At 44.8% G+C, this 25,751-nt stretch overlaps 1 protein-coding gene across 1 annotated transcript in view; it reads left to right on the top strand.

Moving 5' to 3' along the window:
- Positions 1 to 921: 921 nt before the first annotated feature.
- The window catches only part of Myt1l (myelin transcription factor 1 like), a 259,766-nt gene continuing 234,936 nt past the window's right edge, over positions 922 to 25,751 (top strand). The window contains exon 1 of the mRNA XM_051201288.1: positions 922 to 1,029. The gene's annotated coding sequence lies outside the window, so the exon portion shown is untranslated. The remainder of the gene's footprint in view (positions 1,030 to 25,751) is intronic.

Genomic DNA, 25,751 nt, shown 5'->3' with positions numbered 1-25,751 from the left:
GATGTAAACTGGAGAGCCCTGAGGGTCTCTTCATTCCCTGACACACTTCACTGCCGCCCATTAACACCTCGGTTGTTATTGCCATAGACTGGATTTAATGAGGCCTCTGAATTGGAGCTTAGCATCAGAAACAATGGCTTGAACAACCAGGCACCTAGTTCTCTAGCATTTTCCCTCTGATTCTCTCTCTCTCTCTCTCTCTCTCTCTCTCTCTCTCTCTCTCTCCCTCTCTCTGTTTGCCTTTGATGGTGTTCTTTGTAATAATCTAGGTATTTAAAAATCATAACCAGGACAATATTGCAGAAAATTAATAAAATATATTCTAAATTTCTACTCATGCAGGTAATCTCTTTTGTTGTTGTGCTAAAGATAAAGCATGGTGACATGTGGAAGTCTCCTGGGGCATCAACAGACTATATTTTGTTATATAAAAAAAAAAACCACCTAGTTTCTGAGAAATTAACATATAAAATATTTTTCAACTCTTTCATGGTTTCCTAATTGTATCAAAGTAGTGAGGAAGGGCAATAATTGGGCAGGTTGCTTGGTCAAAGTATTATGTGCATTTAGTTTTAGCCTCAAACAGGGGTCTGTCTTTAAAGATGGCAAACAGCTTAGATTTCAAAGTGAATAAATTACATCATTTTTACATGTATTTGTTGGGGCAGGATTGCCACAGTGAACTTGTAGAAATCAGTTCTCTCTGGAGAATCTAACTCTGGCTGTTCAGGCTCAGTGATAAGTGCCTTTTACACGTGGAACCATCTCCCTGGACTTAAAAGTTTAAAAATGGTTTAAAGTCAAGGATGCTACACACCTTCTTTACCTGTGGTGCCTGTCAGTGTTGTTTTAAGTGTCAGTTTAAGTGTCAGGGCCTGCCTTTGTCAGTAACTGTGCCCTTTGTTGTTGTTCTGTCCCTTAGGAAATGAGCACTATGACAGATTGGTGAAAATATCCAGCTATCACGTCTGAGTCCTGTGGCAGGAGCCAACAGCACTGGTCTGAAGAGGACCCAGAAAGTGAACTCAGGTACCAAGTGCTTTCCCAGTTGATGCTGTGGGTTGCCCCTCAAAGCCTGTGGGGGAAGAAATTGTATCACCCCTTTCCCAACACAGCCATTTCACACTTACAGAGCGTTTGCTGTTAAATTGGATGGTGCGTTGTTGTTCTTGATACCGATGTTACACGTGGGTGACATGACAGGAAAACATAGCAGCCTACAGGTGTCCTCATGCCACAGTGGCGTGAGAATGAGACTGTGTTTCCTTTAAAAATCATTGCCAACAGGTTCCACACTCAAGCAGAAGAGGCCGTGCTTTGAGTTCACAAATTCTGTCTACAGGGTCAGATTAGGTGGGATGGCAGTGAGAAACGCTGCCAGGGGATCTCTGCCAGGTGTCAGAGCCAGAGGTGAGGGTGACCGTAGCGGGACCCAGACCTCAGAACCAGCCAAGCCTCTGACTCTAGGCAGGCACAGCACCCTCTCTTCAAAGCCTCTGGTACTCTCCTCCTGTGTTTATGTGTCTCCGTTGGAGAAAAGAGAACGCCAGTTAGTCGGCAGTTGTTCAGGATGCTGTGTGTGGAAAACTCTAGTCTACATGTTCAGGTTCACAGTGCAGTAGTAATTTGTTTGTCTGCCAACTACCCCATTTGCCTGTCTGGTAATGGAACACCATCCCACTCTGTGGAAATGAGAGGCTGCGATTGACTCCCATATGCTACAGCCTGGTGGGGCTGCTGCCTTTAAGAGCTTTGTGAACTGCAGTAATAGGTCACAGTCATTCCCATTATTTTTCCCTTCTACACCCCACTCATTTCCCCTGAAGAAACCCAGTGTGTTCATTGGTTCAGCTTGGGAAAAACATTAGGTTTAATTGTACATTTTCTTGCAGTTAAAATGGAGGGGCACAACAACATAACCCTGTTCAGGCTGAGTGTTAACTCATACTTGGCTTTAAAAACAGTCACATTTCTGAATTTTAGGTTTCATACCTGCAAGCTTCCTGGTTCTGTCAGATCTCATTGAGTTTTAGTGATGCGACAGCTTGATGGACTACTTTATATCAGAGTAATATTTTAATGAGTCTTTACTGAATTGGTATCTTTAACATTGAATAGATGTTCCCATTTAAATGAAGATTATCAATGTAGTTTAATTAAAAATGTCCAATACAAGCCTCATCTGAAAGTAAACAAAGCATAGAAAATGAGGAGATAGAAGCTAGTTTTGAAAGAGCAATCCATGGATCTGCTAGTGAACTTGGCCTTCTACATGCTCTCAGGCAGAATCTTTTTGATTCTGCAAGGTAGATCTTAGGTAGGTAGAGCAAGTTGGACCTTCTCAGAGAAGAAAATGTCCCTGAGGTCTTTAATGCCTCCAAACTCTCCCTGCCTTGTTCTCACAACCTTCCTGTGACTTCATGTGACTAGCTAAGCAGGCGCTGGGTCAGCAGACTGTCCTGGTTGTGGGGCTCCTGGTTTCCAGACCCAGTCCAGAAGCACAGGAACCTGTATTTCACAAGGGTGATGCCTTCCGGTACTCAGAACCTGTGAATTGCTTCTCCTGCTGGCTTTGGTGGTGCCTGAAGGTGAAGTTCATGTATGGAATCTCAGAAAGTGCAGAAGATAGGGCCAGTTACACTGTGACTTCAGGAATTGTGGAGTGGGATTATTTGGTTAGCCTGGTCTTTTGAGAAGGTCTTCTTCTCCTGTAGTCATACTGGTCTTAGGTTTATAATAACCCACAATCTGGTTCACAAACAAAATATCAGTGTTCATATGGTCATGAAGGTAATTGTGGCACAGCTCAGGGTGGCAGGGGCTTGTTTAGGCACCAGTGCCTTGGCTCAGATCTTAAATATGTCCCAAAGGCCTGTGTGTTGGAACCCCCAGCCCATGTACAGGAGGAACTTTCAAAAACTGGGTCACTGAGAGTGTGTGCTATAAAGATGCCCAATGGCTACAAGTATGTGTTGACCTTGCAGAGATAGCGTATATGTACCATTTTCACTTTTATGAAAGTGTGTGTGTTGTATGAATGTTTCTGGCCTGGTGGTAGGGTCCCACCACCCTTGAGCCCCAAATAAACACATGGACTCTATATTAGTTATAAAACTGTTGGCCAGTGGCTTAGGCTTCATATTGGCTAGCTCTGTCTTAATTATTAACCCATTTCTATTAATCTATATATTTCCACTTGGTCTTGGCTTACCAGAGAACACCTGGCACGTCCTTACTTCTTGGGCTCTACATAACAAATCTGTCTGCCTACATTTCTCAGAATTCTCCTCATTGCCTAGCCCTGACTATACTTCCTGCCTGGCCAATCAGCCAGTGTTTTATTCATCAACCAATAAGAGAAACATATATACAGAAGGTATTCCCCATCATGTGTGTGCAGGTGGCATTTACACGTGCTGTGTGTGTGTGTGTGTGTGTGTGTGTGTGTGTGTGTCTTTCATGTACTCCAAAAAACATGATACTTGATACTACAGGTGTATGCCCTTATGGGGAGGGAAGAACCCAAACCCACCTTTCCCTTTATCTTGTCCTGACTGTGGTAAATGGACAGTCTCTTCCATTTGCTCCCATCGTGACAAGCCACCTCACTATAGGGCCTCCAGTGTTTGCTATCATGATGGAGAATAAAATAACACAGGCAAAGACTAAACATTTTAGGGGTTGTATCTGCAGAGTCTCTGAGGCCAGTGGTCACTGTCAAAGTACAAAAAGAGCCATAGACAATACTAGACCAACCAGATAGGGCTGATCACAAGACAGCTCTATTTTCAAAATGATGACGAATGTGTCTGGATGGCAAGGATGGAACATCAGAACTGGTTAATTCTGTTGGTTTCTGAGGAGGGTGCCTCATGCTACCCTTCACAGTACTGTGTGGTGAGAGTATGTCCATCACAGGCTCTTTCTTGTTGTAAGGCCTGTGAGTCAGGACTCCCCATGAGCCAGTAGCTGCTATAAATTCCACAGTCTGTGGAGACCAAGTGATTTCCAAGAATCCTACAACATTCAGAGAGGAGTTCCTAATATTTCCATGGCAACCCCACTCTGCTGACCACTATGAGATCCCCCAGGTATATGTCGCACTGCTATGACAATGGCTGACAAAAGCAAGGAAGCTGTTTATTTTGTTCACGGTTTAGAGGAACACAGGTTATGTGTGAAGGGTGAATGCATGAAGGCGGAAGTCTCATTCTGTCTGTAGCCAGGAAGCAGAGAAGAAGGAATTCAGTTGGCTTTCTCTTTTCCCCTTGTTATTCATGCTGAGACCCTGGTATAGTTCCTTCCACTGTTAAACATCTATGGAAACTTCCTCTCAGACATGCCCAGGGGTGTGCCTCCTAGTGACTCCAAATCTTCTCAAGTGACAATGAGGATTAACACTCATAAAAGTGAAGCTAGACCCAGTGATTCTGGAACCCACAGAGGAGAGTGACCACATGAAGCACACACTAGATGCACTGGAGAAGAGCACCCGCATGGAAAAGTTAGCAATACCTGTGCAAGTGGCCCTGGGGCAGTAGAGAAGCCTGGCTACTGTGCAAGACAATATGAAGCCTTGATACAATACAATTCATTCAGCCTGTTTCCCTCAAATGCTAGGCAATAAGAAAACAAACAGAAAATAGCAGACACAAAAGGGAGTTATTTCAAATTCTCATGTATCACAAGCTTCATAAAAGGGTCAATTTCAGGAAAGACTTTATATGATAACCTAGACTGTTTTTCAAAGGCTGTTTTGAGGATAAGAAATTGAAGCACAGTTTTTCATGAAAACATGGATCACCAGCTGACATCCCCATTGAGGGCTCTGCATACAACACATCCTAGATCATTTCAGAACAACCCCATGTGGCCCCTGAGGAGGGGAAACAACTCCCTGGGGCATAGGGCTTCTTCACAGGAAGAAGGGCCTTTCACACACAGGGCAGCAAAACACCTTGCAGACATTTGGGTAGTGTATTCTGATAAGTCAGACAGACTGTAAACTGGCTTCTATTTTTGCCTCATATAATTTGAGCCTCGGTTTCCCCCATCCAGTAAAGGATAATAGTCATTTACTGTTAACAAGCAGCCGAAAGTCTGCATACAGAGCACACTCATGAAATACAGAATGTAGTAGACAGTCCCAGCCTTTGTGCTGTGTTTGAGATGAGGGTGGGTGGAGGAGAAACCAACGAGTCAGTCACCACCTGGTGCCCAGAGCTTTTGGAAGGCTGTTAGGGAGGTGGATCTGGTCACCACAGCTTTTATAAAGAAATATCTTAGGGGAAGCCTGCTTATGGAGTGTGTACCAGACCTCACACAATGTCTTGCTCCTGTTTCCCAGCATTCCCAGGACAAGAAGACCTGTGCAATGTTTGGAGCTCCTGCAGGGGGAGACGTGGCTTCTCTGTGGTCCAGCCTTTAGTTTGTGGCTCACTCCCTATGCATTGTGGGTGGTTGATCTTGGCAATGAATGAATGATTTTACAGTGAGATAGCTGCTACTATGAATTCGTCACTAAGAGGAACTGGTAGGATGACTACTGATAAATGTCAGTACTGATAAATGAATAGTAGGATGCAGATCCTCGGACTGTCTCTTCAATAGATGTCTGTGTAGTCAAAGGTCAAAAGAGCCATGCTGCTTACTCTCTCCCTTCTCTGCAGTGTCTTCCTCACTTGTCCCTGAGTTCTTAATTCCATTGAAGCACAGGGCACACCTTAATGACTTTCTCCCCTCACCTGGTTCCTCCTGGAACCATCATTACTTTCTAATCATGGCCTTGAGCCCCTACAGAGTCCAGATCCTGAGATTCATGCATGCTGATCCTACTGACTATAGGTCCCCTATTTCTCAAGTTTCTTGACTCATTGCTTCTTGTAGCAGTACATGAAGAAAGGGAGGGCTGTCTGTGACTGAATTAAATAGATGGGTCTCTTTTATTTACAATAAAACCTCTTTAGATAAAGTTATTCCAAAAGTCTCTCTCACACACAAATGTATAGTCAGGCATTTGTTTGGTGTCTTCAAGCTAGCACTAAATACTAGGCAGGAAAATGGAACCAAAATTCTGCTGAAGAGTTGCCGATGCTAAATCATTGAATGGGAGAGATTGTTTTAATGTATATATTAAAAAGCTAACCACAGCATGGAAAAACAGTGGTGTCTGAAGTGACAGGTAGAGTGCAGTGCACAAGCAGGGAGCTAAGCAAAGGTGCTACCATGAGTCCAGATGTGGTTGTATAACAGGAGGGGTTGTAGCTGAGCTACAGCATGAGAGAGAGGGATGAGAGAAAATCCAAAAAAACTGGACAGAATCCAGGTAAATCAGCACTCTCAGAGAGGGCATTGAAGGTGCAATAAAGATGGAGCTGTGAGCTGGGAAGACCTAGAATAAAGAAGTTTACAGCTCCCACCATTCTGAGGGTGGGAGGAGCTTGCACTCACCTCTCACCACATCGGTTTTATGTTGAAATAATGGGAAGGCATCACATCACAGGAATGTTAGCATTCCACCCAGCAGTGCCTGAACCATGTAGCTCTGTGACTGCACACAGCCCAGGCCCTCTCATTACTATTCATGAAGGACCAAGACACACAGGCTTTACCATAAAAGACCGAGGCAGAGCCACGCTGATTTATATCCGTGCTGTGTGCTTAGCTTTTCCAATCAAAGTGCCTTCACTTACTTCGCAGCTGTGTCAGAAATGAAGTGGTGCTCTGTGAGCCACGGCAGGAGGATTTCAAGGACATTTTGTCAAAGAAAAATGCAAGATGCAGAAGAGAAGTAAGGCTATGGCTGCACACATGTGTATATTTGCTTATATTTGCATAAAGTATCTAGGAATGACAAGGAGCAAGCAGAAATGTTTGTGTGTGTTTCTGCAGACGATTCAGGATCCAGAAGGCAATTTCTTATTGTTTTTCTTCGTTCATTCATCACTTGCTTTTTTAATGTTTGAAACATGCAAATGTTAATTCTTAGTCAAAACAAACTTGATAAGAGACCCAGAAGTGTTTTCAGGCAAGTCCCCTAACATGCCCCTTAGACCCTCTGGGTTGACTGATGTGAGCAGCTCAACTTTATCTGTAAGAAACCAGCAGAGCTTCTGGATGCTGAGTCTGAACTTGATCTCTGACCCTAAAGCAGGAGCCTCAGTGGTTCCCTCATCATCAGGCCACAGGGATTGTTAATTGTCAGATTTCTCTGAATGGCTGAAGTTGGAGTGAAGAAGTGAAGAATAAATTAAAGCATGGTGGTGATGGCCACATGGTATGAGAAGGACAGGGGAATGTGTGAAAGGAAAGGGGGAGAGTGGGAGGAGCCTTTGGAGGTGGAAAGGAGGGAGGGAGGAGAGGGGGAGGGAAAGAGGAGGGAGGGAGGAGAACAGGAAGGGAGGGAGGGCCGGAGGGAGGTAGGGAGGAAGATGGATGGATGGCAGTAAGAAAGGAAGGGGGGAAAGGGGAGTAAATAACAGGACGGGGACATCATCTTGGCTGACAACATGTCTGAGTGAGCATGGTTGCCTTCATTGTAGCTCCCGCATCTCACAAATGGCTCTGGTCCCTAAAACTCTAACTTGCTACTCAATTTACAAAATCTTCATGAAGAGCTTGCTTATTACGTTATCTGCTTTCTGAATAATTGAGTGATAATCTAAGGACAGAGTCTCAACTTATTGAAATAACGCGGTTTTAAATATTGCACTCAAGAAATAGCTGTGGGATGGGAAAGCAGCAACAGCATTAGCAGAAATTCCTTAGGACGCTAAAGGGGAAAGTGCCTTGTATCTTAGTTATGCTTTACATAATAAAATTGCTGTGGAAGACAGAGTGGTACAGACATCGACCATGAATTTTATGTATGTGTGTATTAACTTTCTTTTTGTTAAGGTAACACATAGATTATGTATGGAAGTAATAGGTTTATTCTCCTTAAAGAACAAATATTGAAGTACCTAGTTATAAGTTGTCATGGTTTGGGAAGCCTGCTTTCAAAAGATTCAAAAACTAGTTTATGGGTGTATTTGAATTTAATATACATGTGAACACTGTATATGGAGACATTATGATATGTGTTATATATTTGTGGGAGGTGTGTGTGATGGACATTATTGTTGTGTGTATGTCATACATCATGTGAACATGCATGTACAAGTATGTACATCTGCTTTCATGTCTGCGTGAATTGTGCATGTGTGTGGTATGAGGTACATCTGCAGCATGCATGTTTGTGCATGTCTAAGTGGCCACATCTCTGCTTTATATATGTGCATACATGTGTGATTCATGTACTGCGCTTTAACAGTATCATAATATAGACCATAAAATGAGAAGTTAACCCTAATACATGGCTTTTTCCCATAAAATGTTTCTTAAATATTCATGTGTGTATCACTGATGGAGAGGATGTTTCACCCTTTCTTTGTTACTGTGTCATGCTGAGTCTTCTGCGGGTACAGTCTTGCTAGCTCTGCTCCTAATTTCCCTGGAGACATACGTACCTTCCTCCCAGAGGCTCCATGTGGAAACACCAGCAAGCTTCCCTCCCCTCATTAACAGATGACTAAAGCAGCTTGCAGGATGGATAGGCGTCTGAGGCCATGGCAACTGGTACATGTGATGAGCCACAGATGAGTTGCCAGCACAAGCTTCTCCTCAGCTACCGTGCTGCATGTATGTACTGGTGCCTGGTGAATGGGGATAAACTGTATGGTTCTGGTGTGAAGAGTGTGGACAGGAATGTGCTCCCCAGGGGTCATGAACAGTGCTCTGCCTTGAAGTGGTGTATAGTTCTGGAAATTCCCTGTCTCCTCCTTCCACCAGGTAGTTCTCAAGCCAGCTTCCCTGGCAGAACAGGTACAGCCTTAGAAGGTGACCAGGAGGGAATGCACAGCGCTGTCAGTGACAGCCAAGGGGGGCGGGGGGAAGCATTGAACTCACAAACCACATAGAGGAGACATAAGGACAGGTGGAGGAGGAGCACAGAGACCATGGAGCTGTTTATTTGAGGAGGTAATGTCGTCAACACTTGTTTAGCTGAAGGTGTTAGCTCTTAAAAGCCATGGAGGCATCACTGAGCCCAGTGAGCCACCTTCCCAGGGCACAGTCATGTTACTGTTGTGGGCAAATCTTGCAAGTGTTCCTCTGGTGCTAGGGAGCATTGTGGTTATACTGGTGCCTTAGTTATGTTCTAATGCTATGATAAAATACCATGATCTAAAGTGACTTAAAAAGGAAAGGGTTTATTTTAGCTTATGGTTACAGAGGGATGGATGGTGGGGAGGCATAGTGGGAAGGCATGGCAACAGTCTGGGCAGAAAGCTGGTTGGTCACATGTTCATCCACATGCAAGAAGCAGGAAGAGAAAAAAACAAAATCCCTTGAAGCCTGTTGCCAGTAAAATACTTCCTCCAAGATTGTACCTCCTGAGGGTTCATACCCTCCCCATTGTCACCAATCAGGAACCAAGTGTTCAAATACATGGACCTTTGCAACACATTCCTCATTCAAACCCCCACAGTTGTATACATTAAATACCATCCTATATGAATAACAGCCCCTGAAGAAAACAACATTAATTCCTTCAATGAAAATGGTAGGCAGTACATTGCTTTTGTTCTTGTTAATTCCATAAAATTCCTAGGCTACATTGGCTTTGCTATGTGGTAGCTCCAAGCTTCCTTGACAGACTGAGCCGATGGAAGAGGAAGACCTCAGGACAACATAGCATGGTAAAGGCATGTTATTCTATCTTACCTAAACTTTATTACTGCATAGGGTTTATATCAATTTTTTTCAGTTATAAACCTTTACAATGTAGACCAACAAGATTGCTCAATGGGTAAACACTCTTGCCACCAAGCCTGAGGACCTGAGTTCAATATCTGAAATTCACAAGGTTAAAGAAGATAACGACTCTTGTAAGCAGTCTTCTGATCGCCAGACGTACACAATGCTACATATTCATGCATTTGTGCACACGCACACACACACACACATACACAGACACACACACACACACAGAGAGAAAGAGAGAGAGAAATCAATATGAATATATAATGAAGCATTTTAAAAATAAATCTTTACAATTCTTTATCACAGATTTGTGGCTGATTTGCCCTTACAGAAAATAGGCGCATGGAGGCTGGAGAGATGACTCAGTGGTTAAGAGCACAAGCTGCCCTTCCACAGGGCCCAGGTCCAATTCCCAGCATCCATGTAGCAGCTCACAACTATCTATAGTTCCAATCTCAGGGGATCTGACACCCTCACATAGACATACATGCAGTCAAAACATGAACCAAAGCACGTAAAATAAATCATGTTATTAATAATAGAAAGAAAGAGAGGAAGAGAGACAAAAGAAGGAAAAGAAAGAAAGGGACGAAGTAAGGAAGGAAGGAAGGCAGGCTAGCGACTAATGCAACTCAGGCAAGAAGGGTGACTTGCCCAAACACACACACACACACACACACACACACACACACACACACACACACACACACACACACACACACCAAGCAGAGCGTGGATAGGATTCCTTCTCAAGAATTTGTAGAGGTACAAAGTTATCCCAAGCATCTACAAAGATGCAAATGAATCAAGCATCCTGAAAGAAGGTGTTCCAAGCATCTATAAAGTTTATACAAATCTGAATTAGCCATGTTGAAAAGTAACCCTCACTTAGGCAGCCACATGCATCATGATGCACAATTATTTCTTAGGTATTTCAAACCAGACACCACTCTCTTTGTGGCTCTGCCATCTGGAATCTGTGGCCTTGTAGAATGCAAAGAGGGTGCTATATGGAATAGTGCAAGGTGACTGGGGAGCATGGGAAGTTGCAGCATGTCAGGGCCTATGGGAATGATGAAGGATGTTTGAGAGGCCACGAGAATAGTGCAGGATGTTTGGGGAGCTGTTCTTACAGTACACTTGTAAGAAATAAAGTGCAACTTCTACTCATTCTGTTTGTTCTGTAAGATGGTGCAGTATGGCAAAAGGCTGTGGGATGGTATAGGATGCTTATGGGGCTGCAGGATGGTGCAGGATTGTGGGAGTCTATGGCTGGTGCAGGTTATATTGGGGGTATGGTGATAGTATAGGATGTTGGGGCACTGTGAGGATGGTGTAGGTTTCTTAGGACTTTAGCACTGTCTTCCTCAGATGTCAGATCCCAAGCCATTACAGGAAAAATTGTGCTCAGGAAGAGAATATAGAATGGGCAGTACACAGAACTGTGGCTCTATTGTTTGTCCCATGGAAGATTGACAAGGTCGTGACCACACAAATCCATCTGTCACATGAGTGTTCTTATCCTGCTCTCCTTATGCTGACTCAACACTATTGCCCCAAACAAATGACATTAAGATAACCTGGTGGCCCACAGATCTGACACCAGGCAGGGCCTCAGAGATTGCTGACCAAGCTTTGGGTCCAAATGTCACCTTCTGTTCTTGAGCCCTAGTCCACGCACTTGGAGTTGGGCCCATGTGCCTGTGTCCTGGGGGAGTAAGCCACCCAAGATGCCTGTTTCTGCTAGCCAGGCCAGGACTGCTGGCCCTAGACTTGCCCTTTCTGGAGAGGTTTTGTAACCACGAACACTAGTACCCCAGTGGAGCTTTCTTCTCTGTAGTAGTGTTGTGTGCCCTCATGCAACACCCATAATACTGTGATTCTCAGGATAAGGTCCTGGGCATGAGTATTTTTAATCAGTGACCCACAAGTTCTGATGTATAGCAGTGAAGACAGTTGCACTGAGCTCTACCTCTCAGAGGCTCCTGCCTGCTATCTCTACCCTACCTGGTTACCAAGGACCCAGCAAGCCAGCCTACAGCCATGGTTTATTGAGTTTGACCACATGGGACTCTACGAATACAGTCCATGCTCCGCTTTCATTCCTTCTGACATCTTCCTGTGAACCTCTTTATGTCGGTATAGTGAAGCCTACACAAACCTTCAAGCCTTTTGATTTATTTTAAAACTCTTTACTGTTGTATCATGGGAAGGCCCACATACATCTGTGGTGGAGAGCCCCAGGGTTCTCCACACTGCAGAAGGAGCCAGCCCTTTTCTGCCTCCTCCTGCCCCAATTGCAGGTTGCCTTGAAGTCATCCAGGTTGTTGTATAACTTAACTAGAAACAATTCAGCACATCTTTTACATCATTCTGTTCTACTCTTTACTAACTCTCTCTACAAATCTGGCAAAAAAAAAAAAAAAAAAAAAAAAAAAAAAAAAAAAAAAAAACCAACCATGCCACAGCCTAGGCATAATGCTATCTGGAAATTTCCTCTCCCAGATAATTTAGTTCAGTCCTTTTAAGTTGTGTCCCACTCAAATTTTCAGGGCATGGACAGAAAGCAGACAAAATATTAGCCAGACTACAACATGAATGGCCTCTACTCTAGTTCCCAGCAGCCTCCTTGTTGCCATCTGAAACCCGAGCAAAGCAGTTTTCTGTCTACATTTCTATTCTGATCTGAATTCACACTAGAATGGCCCAGAGAGCCCTAATTACAGCATTCGAAGGCTGCTAAGTTTGCTGTGCTAATCCTCCCACAGACCCTAAAACCATAACCCTCCACAAAACCCCAAGAATCACACGGTCAGGTTTTCACAGCAACACCACCACTTCTCAGTATCAATTTTTAAGTTGGTCATTTTTCTCACTGCTGTGACCAAAACCTGCCAGAAGGGAGGTCTTATTTTGGCTCAGGGTTTAAGATCCCACAGTCTACCATGATGAGGAAGGCTTGGTGGTTGAGTCCATTCCCTGTGGTGAGCATAGAGAGAGGTACCAGCTTTGTATATATTAGTGTGTCTGGAAGCCAGAGAGCTCAGGCTAGAATCATTCTGCTAGTTGGGCTACCAACCCCAGGTTCCAAAACCTCCCCAGATAGCACTAAGAGATGAAAAGGGTGTTGTTTAAACACATGAGCCTATGGATGGCATCTCTTATTCAAATCACAGTGTATCTTCCCTCTGATTTATGACCACCTTCCTAATAGTCCTGTGGCTTCAGTGGGAAGCCCTCCAGGTTCTGCATAGCCCTGGCCTGCAAATTCCAAGAGCAACATGTAGATTGTTGTGGCAGTTTGTCGTTTGTTCATATGTAAAGTTACTACTTTAGTTTCTGTAACACCAGTTGTCATAGCAACAGCCCAGCCATTTGTGGGCAGGGTGCTTGGTCACCAAGGGTCAGGAAAGCATATGCTGTGACTGAATGTGAGATGTAAGGTTATTAGAACTCTCTAAGGTGGAAAACCCAGTGGTTTTTATAGAGGCCCCAGTGTTATGTGCTGGACTGGCAGCCCTTACTATACCCAGGGCTTCTCTCTATAGGTCATGGTAGAGATAGGGATTTATGGGTTAGTCAACAGTTTGCACTGTAAACCCGCATTCTTAGGAACCTGGTGTATGGTGAGATAGGTCCTCTTTTTGATTAGTGTAGCTTGCCCATTGCCAGTGTACATGGAGGTCACTGACCTGGACGTTCCAGCCCCAGCTCACCTTGGTGCACACTTGGCATAGCAACCGTCTGAGAAAAACATTTTGAAGACTTAATGTCTAGTCTTGTCTTTGTCTCAAGGATCATACAGCAGGCTTGAGAAAGTGGTACATAGGAGTACACCTTAGAGGACACCCTCCAAGTAGAGGCACAAATGCTATTATACCCTGGTGTCCTTCAACAATGAACATAGGCTCTTCCAGTATGCAAAGACCCAGATCCACCTGCTGTTTTCACCTGCTAATGAAGGACATGATGTTCCCAATTATTATTCACCTGATTCTGCATGTAGGTAGCAACGGCTGTGTGCTTAGCTTCAAGCAAGTGTGTAACTTTGCACATGTTTATTGTACCTGTGTGTGCACATATATTCATGTGTGCACATGTGCATGCATGTGCGCATACACATGCATGACTACTTGTGTGCTGAGCACAGAGCCACACTGAGGAAACAGCAGGGTGCTGATATGAATTCCAGCTTGACGAAGAATGTTGAGCAGCTCTAGCTCAAGCCTTCTGCTTTCGGACAGGAAGAACTGAGAAGAAAGGCGTTATACGGCTGTGCACATTTCCAATAGACCCCAGCAAGCCTTGTCAGCCACAGACTGGGGATGACAGCCTGGAACATGCAAATTACTGTCGGGGTGACTTTGTGCCAAACACTCTGTTTCTCAGCTCCCTGTGAATCTGCCAAACCTTTTCCTTGTGCAGACAGGAAACAATGGCAAGGAATCAGACGGTCCTTTCTCTTTCAGTCTGCCTCTCAAGGGCATATTGTGGGGTTTATCTCCATGATTATACTCAAAGGCCCTTCCTGGGGGCAATGGGATCCCCAGATGGTGCTTATGGCTGTGAGGTGGGAAGAAGGTAAGCTCTTCTCCTGTAGGAGAAATGGACATTAGGAGATGGGCTAGAGTGGATAGAGTCAAGGGCTTAGGACCAGGCGTGAGGTTAGAAGCTGTCTGTAGAGTCCTCACATTCACATTCAGTGTTTGCTTCTCTTGTCTGTGATGTTGAGCCTCTAGAGAGGCTAGCACGGGGGACCTACTATCTGTAGGCGGTTAGGGAGATAAACCACATCTCTTCGTTAGAAAGGCACTAGCTGCCGCTTGTGAAACCTACAGACTAGCTGCTGTGATAGCAATGTCAGCGTGAAAACATATTTCTATAGCAACAGATATATTTTCTTTTAAATTAAATGAGATAAAAGCAAAGTGTCTGTGCCTTGTAATGAAGCAGGCAGCGGTGTCAGGAGAGAAACAGTGCTGTGTGGCTCTACAAAATATTCATGAAGGCATGCATTCCCCCCTCTTCATCTGGTGTCCTTTCTCATGTGCTCATACATCATCCAAATTTCTTGTGGGCAGCCGATGCCAGTGGACAAGCCCAGAGATAAGATAAACTTCTGTTCTTCATCAACAGTGAATTAAAGCAGTAACACCGACCTAGTGCTGGAGGCCCCTCCTTCCCGCTGCCTGTATCCCCAAATTGGCAGAAAAACTTAAGAATAATAAGGGTGATGTCACAAAAATGGTTGCTGGGCCAAAGTCTAGTCCTCAGACATTTGATTGTTAAAATCAAAATGGCTTGTTAAAAGTGTGGAGTGATATCTCCCTGTGAAACTGATAAAACCCTGCTGTGAACTAAGCCTGACATAGGGACCCACCATTTTCCTTTTGAAATGGCTTACATATGTGTCTTCCGATTCCAGGATATGTTTTTAAAGGTGTAGAACTATGCTTGCTTGGTTAGGAGATGGGTGCACTGGCCTGCTTGTGTTGTATGCTCTGGAAGTGCCTGCCTTGGATTCTGATGAGCAAAGTGCCACAGTTGCGTAAACCAACTTTCACATCCTGGTTTCCCCACAGAATATGTATTTTGCCAAGCTAATTGTAACTTGATCAAAGTGTTATTGTGTCCAAATAAGCTTGAATGAAATCTTGGTACTTTCAGATCATTGAAAAATAAAAGAAAAAGTATACCTGCCTGTCTACTTCTCTTGTGTGTGTATTTGTCTGTCTCTGTCTGCATGTGTATGTGGTGTGTGGGTGTGTGTGTGTGTTGTCTGTCTGCATGTGTATGCGGAGTATGTATATGTATATGTCTGTCTGTCTGTCTGTGTATTGTATGTGTGTGGGTAGAAGCGTAGAAGTCAGAGGACAGTCTTAGCTGTTAATCCTCAAGTGCCTTCCTTTGTTAGACACAGTGCTCTCATTGGCCAGGAACCTGCCAAGTAGGCCAGGTTAGCTTCCAGGATTCTGCCTGTCTCCACCTCCTATCTTGCCATCCCTGGGATGACAGGCACATGTCACATGTCATTGTGCCCAGGTTTTCAAATGGGTTTTATAGATCTGAACTTGGGTCCTTCCTTACACTTGTGAGACAAGCTCTTCACCAACTGTTCCATCTCCCCAGACTCCAGAACGGATTTTTTTTTAAGTTTTTATTTTCGATAAAATGCTTGACTAAGTCCAATTAAAATACCATTCCCCCATCCCCTTCTTCCTCAATGTTTCCTAAGACCTGCCCAGAACCCGACTTCCTCAGCAGGTTTACCCCTCATGATGCCTCAGCCTAGGATCTCCACCTTCTGCAGACCTCAGTCCATCCGTCTATAGCTGGGGTGGGGGGGCTGCTGCCTCTAAGGTCCTAGTATCTGGGTGGGAAATGCTACCTCTCCCTCTCCTTTGTGACAGATGTGAAGGCTTTGATGGCTCCCATGAATGGAACACAATGAACATCTAATCTACATTCGGTTTTCTAAATCTGATGTTTATTTTCCTCACTTGCAGCAGGAAGAAAGAGTTCTCTTTCTTATTAATTAAATTTCTCTTTTGTCATCTCATACATGCACATAATACATTCAATCACTCTCACCTCCCACCTTCCCTTGTCCTCTGAAGATCTAACTGTTGTCTTAATGATTCCTGCATACCCTTTCCCTGCCTTGCGGGATAGGTTACCCTGTCACATCATTCAGCTCCTGAAGGAGGGCACAAGCTCTCAGCAGGCACCTCCAGATGGAGCTTGAGAATGTGGGCGGCCCCCAAAATACAAACCCATTCCAGAAAGCCTGTCCCTGGATCCTTGAGCCAAATTGCAGTCATGTCCTATGAGGACATCCCAACTCAGCAATTCCAAATTTGATTTTATTTTTTATAATAAATGGGTTTGTTGTGCACTTTAGAATTTGACTTAATTCTAAAAAAGTATCTCATTTGAAGGGGTAAGAGTTTGTTATGCCTTACCTGTCTGTCTGTCTGTCTGTCCATTTTTCCTGCACCAGACACTGGTCTGGAGTAGGGTTTGCCTCCTTTGATCACTGGGAAGGCTTACACATCATCTCCGATCTACCCACAAGCAAAGTGAGGAGCAGAGGGCAAAGTACTAAGCTGGGCTGCACAGACACCCAATCCCTAGAAACAGCCCTCTGATTGGGATTGAAAAATAGTGCCCTCAGCTCCATGGGGAAATATGACAGAGATAAGCTGACACAAATGGCTCTCAGCCATTCTAGGATGTACCATGGCTGACGCTGCACATGGTAGGTATGAGGCTATTAACAGAGGGTCATGCTGTGTCCAGCACACTCATCTAATGTCTAATGTTCAACAGAGTTCAAAAATGTAATGTCACAGAGGAAAATTCTATGTTTTAGAACCTCCAGACCAGCTTCAAGCCCTGATTCCAAGACACATCAGTTTGGGTAATTTTAATGTCTTGCCAAACTCAGGCTCTGCCCTGGGGTTACATGAGGCCCATACCCAGCAGCTCCAATGAGGTGGCTAACACAGAAGAGCCCTGCAGAAAAAGAAAGTACTTACTACAGATGGTCGTTTTTATATCTTATACATCTCACATCTTGAAAGAACTTCTGAAGGGATTTCTGTTCCACACTAAGAATTTTGAAGACAGGGAGGTTCTCCCGTAGCCAGAGAGCCAAATGCATCACATAGGGGCCTTTGTTGTCCTGTGGATGTTGAACTCCCTCCAGTGAGATGCTGTCTTCCTCTGACGTGGACATGTTCAGTGTCCATGGCCTTTGCCACCCACACACCAAGAAGCAAAAGCTATCTTTGTCCATTTTTGAGCTGGGCTAACTCTCCAGGTCAACAGTCAATACCTCATTGACTTCATGTGTCAAAAAGGGCTACTTTTAATAGCTAAGATTCCACTGAGTTAGTAAATCTTAATTTAAATGTTACTTAGGCAAAGCTGCTTATCCAACATAGGGGTGAATGAGTTTGGAACCTGGGGGCCCAGGAGCACACGATTGGAAAGGTTTCTTCTTCCCTTTCTCAGTCCAGTGAAGCTGTGGCCCTACTAGGGAAAACCCTTAGCAAGGGCAGGATTGCAACCTCTACTTCGAGCTTGTTGCCTGAAGTTCTTGCGATTGGTGGCACTCAGAGTACCGCTGATCCCTCTTTCCCAACAGGCTGTGACCTTGGTTGGCTTTGGCCCTCACTAACACTGCAGCTGCAGCCTCCCTTGCCAAGCACCAATTTTCAGCTTCTTTGCATGCCCTGCACCTCTATGTTCTCCCATGCCTTGTCTCTTATTGCCCTCTCCCTGATACTTCCTCCTCAGACCTGAACCTAAATGAAAACAAGCTGAGGGAGATTCTACATACCAGCTCCTCTTCACCCCAATCCAGCCAAAGGCAGCCCTCTTCCTTCCTGTTCAATAACCAGCCCCAAGCTGCCTACCTCACCCACTTTCAAATATAATACAGAAGCACCAGGCTCCAGAGCTTGCGTCTGTGTTCCAACCCTTTCCATTGGTCTAGATTCATCCCTGTGTGGCTTGACCATTGCTCACAATCTTTTACAGGGCCTGCACATTTCCTCTGTGGTATTTCTGCCTTTAACAATAGATGCTTCTTACCTGCCTGTTGGTCCTTTCCTTGTGCCTCTTGCATTCTGCATTGAACTTCCACTCCTAGGGAGAACTCTGCGCCATGCTGCAGCTCCACCCACCTCATCCTAGCTTCAGACTTGGTGGTTCTCTGCACAGATTCACCCCAACTCAGTACGAAGTCTGACCCTTCCCCCAGTCACTGAAGCCCTGCAGTGTTTAGTCTTCAAGGCTGGTACCTCTGTGGCTGCACTCCTGGACTTGCAGCAGGGTCCCTGTCTTCCTTCAGCAGACACACAGACCCCAATGTCAGCTCCAGACCAACTCTGTCTGTATCCTTTCCAGCCCTGCTGCTCACAAAGCTCAGAGTTTTGTCATCTCCCACCAGAACACTTCCTGGGGATTCATTCAGCATTCTTAGGTTCTAGTTCTCCTTCCCTGCTGTCCACTCTTTTCTAATACACCACCTAAACTCTGAATGCATCCACCCTGCTCTGTCCTTTTTGTTAGCATTCGGTGAGGTCCCCCAGTTCCTCAAGGACCCCGTCTTTGTGAAGGTGTTTTCTCAGTACCTCTCCACCTACAACTTGGCTGCAGCTCCTGACATCTGTGCACAGCTACTTGTGATGCCTCCACAGACCCTGCTGTGTCTCATAAAGGCTTCTGCTGTGCTGTCTGTCTTCTGCCTGTGTTGACACTTTTGCATTTTCTCTTCTCACATTTGTGATCTGAGCACCATCCTCATATCCAGTCAGTCCCGGCTCCTCCATGGCCTGACTCTCATGGTCTTAATGTTCTCTGCCCTGATTTCAAGTATTATATCATATTCCCTATAGTACATTCTGTTTCTTCTTTTTAATATGAGACCAAAGTCTTCTTTGGGACATGGACGAAATCCTTTTTTTTTTCTTGTTTAGCTTTTGCTTCTGAAGTCTGCAGGACACTCCACATTGTTGGTTGCTGCTATTAAGAATTCTTAATTCACTATTTCTTTCTGAATTGTTTACAACTGAATGGCTGGTGTTTTGTTTCCCCCTTCTTCCTGCTTCGTAGAGATCTTTTAGAGTTCAATATTCACAAAAGCCGCATTCCCTCTCATTGGTTCACTGCTCTGGAGACAGCTTCACTTTTAAGCTATGGTACTTTAGGTACTGTGTTTAATAAAGACGTGAAAGCTGGAAAAGTTAGAAGTCTTTTCCATGTAGCATCTTCTAAGAATGGGTTCTAATAGCCCACTTTCTGAGTAATGGGTATTGCCTTCTGTTTACACCTTGGCTACCCTGCCTTACGTATTTCAAGTTCCCAGATTCCCTCCCCAACCCTCTCTCTTTCCTTCTTTCCTTTCTCCTTCCTTCCTTTAATCTGAAATTCTCCCTTCTTTCCCCTCCCTCCCCATCACTCTCCCCATTCCACCCCCATTACCCTTCTTCCTCTCTCTTCCTTCATCCCCTTCATCCCCTTCCCTCCTTCACATCAGCTGTATGTCTAGAGCCTTTGAAGAATAAAGAGACTAGAAGAATGAGTGCAAGGGATGATGGCATGGGGATCCAGGGTGAGGAGGTTTCTTCATGCTATTAGATTTGTGTTCAAAATGTATAAGCAACATCATGATCTGTAGTGTAATTTCTAAGGTGATTTTAATTTTGTTAAAGTTTATGGTAGTCTGGGTTCTTTTGGATGGGAGGCTAATAGAGCCTCTAAGACAGGCTTTGCAATTGGCTTCCAAATTACCTAATTTTCTATAGTAGATAGGAAGCTAAAATATAAATTCTATTTTCTTACTGACATTAGCCGTGATTGCCTTTGCTGAGTTCAAAACTGTCTCAGAGACTTAAGATGGAACATGTTCTCACTATGTATGAAGATGGGGTAGTGGGGGATAATGAGCTGAGTACTCTGAACCCCATCCTGTCCTATCAACTGATCCTTCAGGCTATCTCTCAAGGCAACCATGTGGTTGAATGTTGGCTCCTCCTTTGTCCCCTTAGGCCTTATTTTCAGATGACCCATGCTACAGACATGAAGGAGCATGAGATGGCAAATCAGACAGGAAAATGAGATGAGAGAGGAGAGGAGAGGCCCATTTTTTTTGTCAGATCTTGGGATGCGTCTCTGAATCCTTGATGCTTGTTGATATGCAAACATTGAATCAATGGTGCAGGATGAGAGAGAAAGATCCAGAGATCTGGGGAATCCATGGGTGTAGAGTAGGGAACACAGATGGAGTTTAAAGGGTAGACAAATAGGTGTCCAGATAATTGGGACTTGGCTCTCAATTCTGTTAAGAATGGCCAGATAGTCACCGTCCTGTGTTCATCCCTCCCAGCCCACTGTGGAGAATTTAAGGACCAGTAACACCAGCATGCAGGGCATGCTGTCCCCTCCCCGCTTTCACCACCAGACTTAGAGGAAGTAAATGGAGTGGTGAATCCAGCTACTTCCATGGGAGGTGGACTCAAAGTTGAAATAAGCCTTACCCACTCGCACTAAAGGGACTGGAGCAGCTCATTCTCTTTGCTCTGTGAGGCTTTTAGAGCCTGGCCAAACTCTCATCAAAGCGAGGGGTAGTGTTTCCTCAGCCATTCCAGCTTTAGCAATCAGAAGACAGCAAACATCCAGGGACAGCATGACAACGGTAAGGAGACATGGTGACATGTTCAGTGCTGCACCATAAGCAAAGGTCGCCCTAGAGAATCACACACTGTAACACCTTATAGGTTTAAGTGTGTCATAGGCTACTTTCTATTGCTGCAGTAAAGACCATGACTAGAAGCAGCTCATTGGAGGAAGGGTTCATTTGGTTTACAGATTACAGACCATTATGTCGGAAAGTTGGAACAGAAATCTAAAGGCAAGAATTGAAGCAGAGACTGGAGGAATTCTCCTTATTGGTTTGTTTCTTATGGCTTGCTCAGCCTTTATATAACCCAGGACCACCAGCCCAGTGATGGCACCACCCACAATCGCTAATTGAGAAAATGCTCTATATCCCAATCTTATGGAGGCATTTTCTCAGTTGGGGTTCCATCTTCTCACATGACCCTATCTGTTTCAAGTTAATAAAATAAATAAATAAATAAAAACAAAAAGCTAACCAGCACAGATGGGATATAGAGAGAGCTCAGTTGATAGTGTTTGCCTTGCAAGTGTGGGGACCTGAGTTTAGGTAACCAGGATCCACATTAAAAAATAAGTAAATAAACCTGAGTGTGGTTGCAGGGGCCTGGAAACCCCAGAGATGACAGGAAAGGATGAGATGGGCAGATTCCTGGAAGCTTGCTGGCCAAATAGCCTGCTTGGCAAAATTCCAGGCCATTGAGAGACCCTGAGTCAAAAAAAAATAAGAAAAGCACCAGTGGACTGACAATGGAGGCCTTCTCTGACTACCACATGTAGGTCATGTACACTTATACCCACATGTGTACTCATGAGCGTGTACCCCACAAGCATACCACACATGCACACAGTGCTTTTATGAGAAAACCAGCTTAGCATTGTCTTCCCCAGTGTTATCAACCTTTTCTTTGCCTACAACCCTTCCTATGTGACATCTGTAAGCAACCAGTGTCCTGCAGGCTCTCTAAGCCTCAAGCACCATCCTATCTCCCCACTTTGTAGGACCTAAAGAGCCACCTGCTATGCCCTGGCCTCTTCCTCCTGTGCTGTTACTTCACCTACCTCAGCAGTCCAGATAATATGCTCAGGTGTAGCTGAGGTGGCGCAGGGCATCCCTGGAGGGCAAGGCATGATTGCTGTCTTTGCCCAGTCAGAGGCCACTGCTCTCTGTCTCTAGAAACTTCTTTGACTAACTCAGCATAGGGCATCCCTGGAGGGCAAGGCATGATTGCTGTCTTTGCCCAGTCAAAGGCCACTACTGTCTGTCTCTAGAAACTTCTTTGAGTAACTCACAAAGCCACAGGCTCAGCTGGAGTTAGAATCAAGGAAAAAGAAAGGCAACGTGTATTAAAATTCAAACTTGGAAATCCTGGTAACCGGGAGACGTGGCACCAGATGGACCCGTGTCTCAGAGTGACAGTGAGCTGCTGTCTAGTGCAGGGACTCCCAGGTGGATGGACTGTGTGCCATGGGCCCCAGCTGTCCTCGTCTGGGACGCAGACATCCTGCCTTCCTGTGCCTTTGGCTGCCGTTTCAGCCATCACAAGCAGGTTGACAGCTTGTCGGCACTCTGACACCCTCAAGAGCCTTGCTGCTCTGGTCCTGCAGGTGGGGAGGTCTAACACCCCTTTGGAGCTGCTTTGCAGGTCAAATTCTGGAATTTCAATGTCGGTCTATGTGACCAGCCTGACAGAGAGCATGCTTTAGGTTCTAGTGACTCAATCTGTATGTGTGTATGTTTGAGAGAGAAAAAGAGAAAGGAGAAAAGTGTGTGTGTGTGTGTGTGTGTGTGTGTGTGTGTGTGTGTGTGAATGTATGTCTGAGAGAGAGAGGGGAGAGAGTGTTGTATTTGGGTATACATCTATATCTGTGTATATGTGTGTGGAAGCCAGATATTAACCTGTCTAGGAGCCATCCACCTTGCACTGGCCTGGGGCTCCCTGATTTTCCTTGGCTGGATGGTCAGGAATCTCAGGAATCTGCCCATATCTACCTTCTAAAAACTGGGATTACACATGCACACCACCACACCCAGGTTTTCTTCACATAGTTCCTAGGGATTGGACTCCATTCTTTCCCCTAATGCCCAATAATACTATGTAACCCTTCAACAAGGACAAGTCCTGCTTGGGACACAATGGAGGTGGCCTCAGATAGAGATAGTGCCCTACCTCACACACATCTGTCCTCTACCCTTCTTCACTTCCAAGAACTCAGCACCCTGAGATATGTCTCCAGGGCGTGGGCTAGGTCTGTGTGAGGTGCTGACTCGAGTGGCATTCTGTCGCTCACAGTGGCTTCTCTGTGAATGCATCCCATCCCCTCCAGGCTTTCTCAGATGCAGACTAGAGAGCATCCGGCTGAAAGGCCGTCTGATTGTGGCATTCATCATCACTGCAAATTAGCTCTGCATTAGGAGGATTTGGTCATGGAATGCTGGTCTCCAGAATGCCTCTGTCTGAGCAGGTTGCAAGGCACCGGGTCTTTTCAAGCCTGCCAGCCGCTGGAGCTCAGCTGCAGCTCTGGGTGGCTTTGAATGCTAATCACTACAGCAGCCCAGTTGTCACTGAGCCCTAGTGCTGAAAAATGCCATCGGAAGCCATCACAAGGCCAGGGGATGATTTCAGATGAGAAGCAGCTCACGCTCTGAGAGACTTCTCCTTTCCTTTGCACAGCACACTGACAAAGTGACTTACATTCAGAGCTGGTGGAGGACGCTCAAGGTCACACCAGGCACTGCACAGGGTTTTTGTTGTAGAGGCAGCAAGGGAAAAGCAACCCTGGGTGATCACATGTGGAACTGGTCCCGTTTAAATGGGGGCATCAGCTCACGGAAGAGCCTGGAACATTGCAGCAAGAAAATTAGGAACAAGCACAAAGCAAGAAAAATCCTCACTGTGAAGCAGCACTACTAACTACAGATTTTTTTTTCCATTTTAAATCCCCAAAGTAGCTTGTCAGGAAGCTGGATTTCCTGTAGCCACGGAAGACAAGCTGTGTTATTCCTTGTGTGTCTCCAGGTACCTGGGAAGTAGAAATAAACACTAGGCAAGGGATGCTGTGCTCTATCCAGCCCAGTCCCTTTGTCCCCAGTACACCTCTGCCCAACAGCAAGTGCTTGTGTCTCTTGTGGAGGACACATGCTCTTATGGTGCCACCTGCCACATACACCTCTTTTCTGCATCCTTGAAAGTCAAAAGCACATTGTGCCTAATCCAAACTGTAGGATGTTTTATAAAAAATACTCGGAAAACCATAACTCTGCATCCCTGTTTGCTTGTTTATGACAGGTTTGGGGGTCTGTGTGACCCACACAGTACTATGGTAGCCAGTCTGAGATGAACCAGACCCTTAGGCTGTAGAGCCAGAGCATTCCTGTTAAGATCTGAACATGTGCTTACAGATATCCCAGGCATCCGCACATGCAGGGTCAGTACATGTCACCTTTGATCCTCATTTCCCAGAGAGGACACATCCATCCAGATGTCACGTTTCTTTCTTTTTAAAGTGATTATTGTTTAAAAAAAAAATCTTGCAATGCCACCATGCTCTGCCTATCTGAGCATTCTTAAATGATTAACAGCTTTAAGTTTGATGTTTAAGTAGGTAATTTACATATTTATCAAAATTTCACATTAAATTCTATACATTTATAATAGAGTGTGCAATTATTTTTGAAATTTGCTTGAAGCTACAATATTGTGTCTGCTCATCTAACAGTGTCTGTGTGTGTGTGTGTGTGTGTGTGTGTGTGTGTGTGTGTGTGTGTGAGTGTGTGTGTGTCGGGAAGTGCATGCCCACTTTTTTTTTTTTTTTTGCCTTTGCTAGTAGAAAATGAGGATTTCTACCCTTGTTTCCTGTATCATTTCCTATCCTTTTCATTTTTAATATCTGTTACACCCTTCCTAACTGCAATTCACATCGTGCCCATGGAGACCCTTTTAATCCCACCAGGGTGTCATGGGGAGCCAGGTTCAGAAACAACAGGGAGAAAGCAGTGAAGACAGATTGTGTTAATGACACATCTTTTATCTACAGTGCCCTTCAGGCCTCCATCTCAGACAAGGGAGAGCTGCCTCTAGACAACCATATACCTCCATTTCATATGTTCCTAAGACTTTCCAGGTCCCATGTGGTCACTAGGATTGTGGTTTTATTTATGCAGTATACTGTCTTTGAGTACATATCCTTGGTGTCTTCTTGTATGCTGGTTTTCAGAACTGGTCTGGGAGCTTTCTAGGCATGAGATTTTATTGTCCAACACCTCAGAAGATTTTTTTCCAGACTCTGTACTTGTGAACACACACACACACAGAGAGAGAGAGAGAGAGAGAGAGAGAGAGAGAGAGAGAGAGAGATAACACACACTAATATATATGTATACGTATGCACTCACATTGTACACAGACATATACATTTTACACACAGACACCCATATACCTAATACATGAAGGCAACTAATCCTCATGATCAGACATTTTCTATCCAATCCATTTTCTTGTTTTTCCAAGAGAGGCTTACTGGCATGATGATTTAATGAGAGATGTCATTCATTACAATATTCTGCCAGTTTGCACAATAAAATAAGTGAGGCATGGCATTGAAGTTGTGAAAATCTTGAGCCAGCTAGAGCAGCAAGACAGTGACTACCTTGAGACTGTCATTGACAATTAAGTTTGTAAAGTACGTTGGAAACTTGCTAGCTGCTTTGGCCCTGGAGAAAGCTCTCCACTAAAGGTAAACATATGCACACAGGCCATTTCCAA

This window comes from Phodopus roborovskii, unplaced genomic scaffold (genome assembly GCF_943737965.1).
Source record: "Phodopus roborovskii unplaced genomic scaffold, PHOROB, whole genome shotgun sequence".
Lineage (NCBI taxonomy): Eukaryota > Metazoa > Chordata > Mammalia > Rodentia > Cricetidae > Phodopus > Phodopus roborovskii.
Note: the sequence above shows the minus strand (reverse complement) of the source record. Positions and strands in the feature narration are given on the sequence as shown.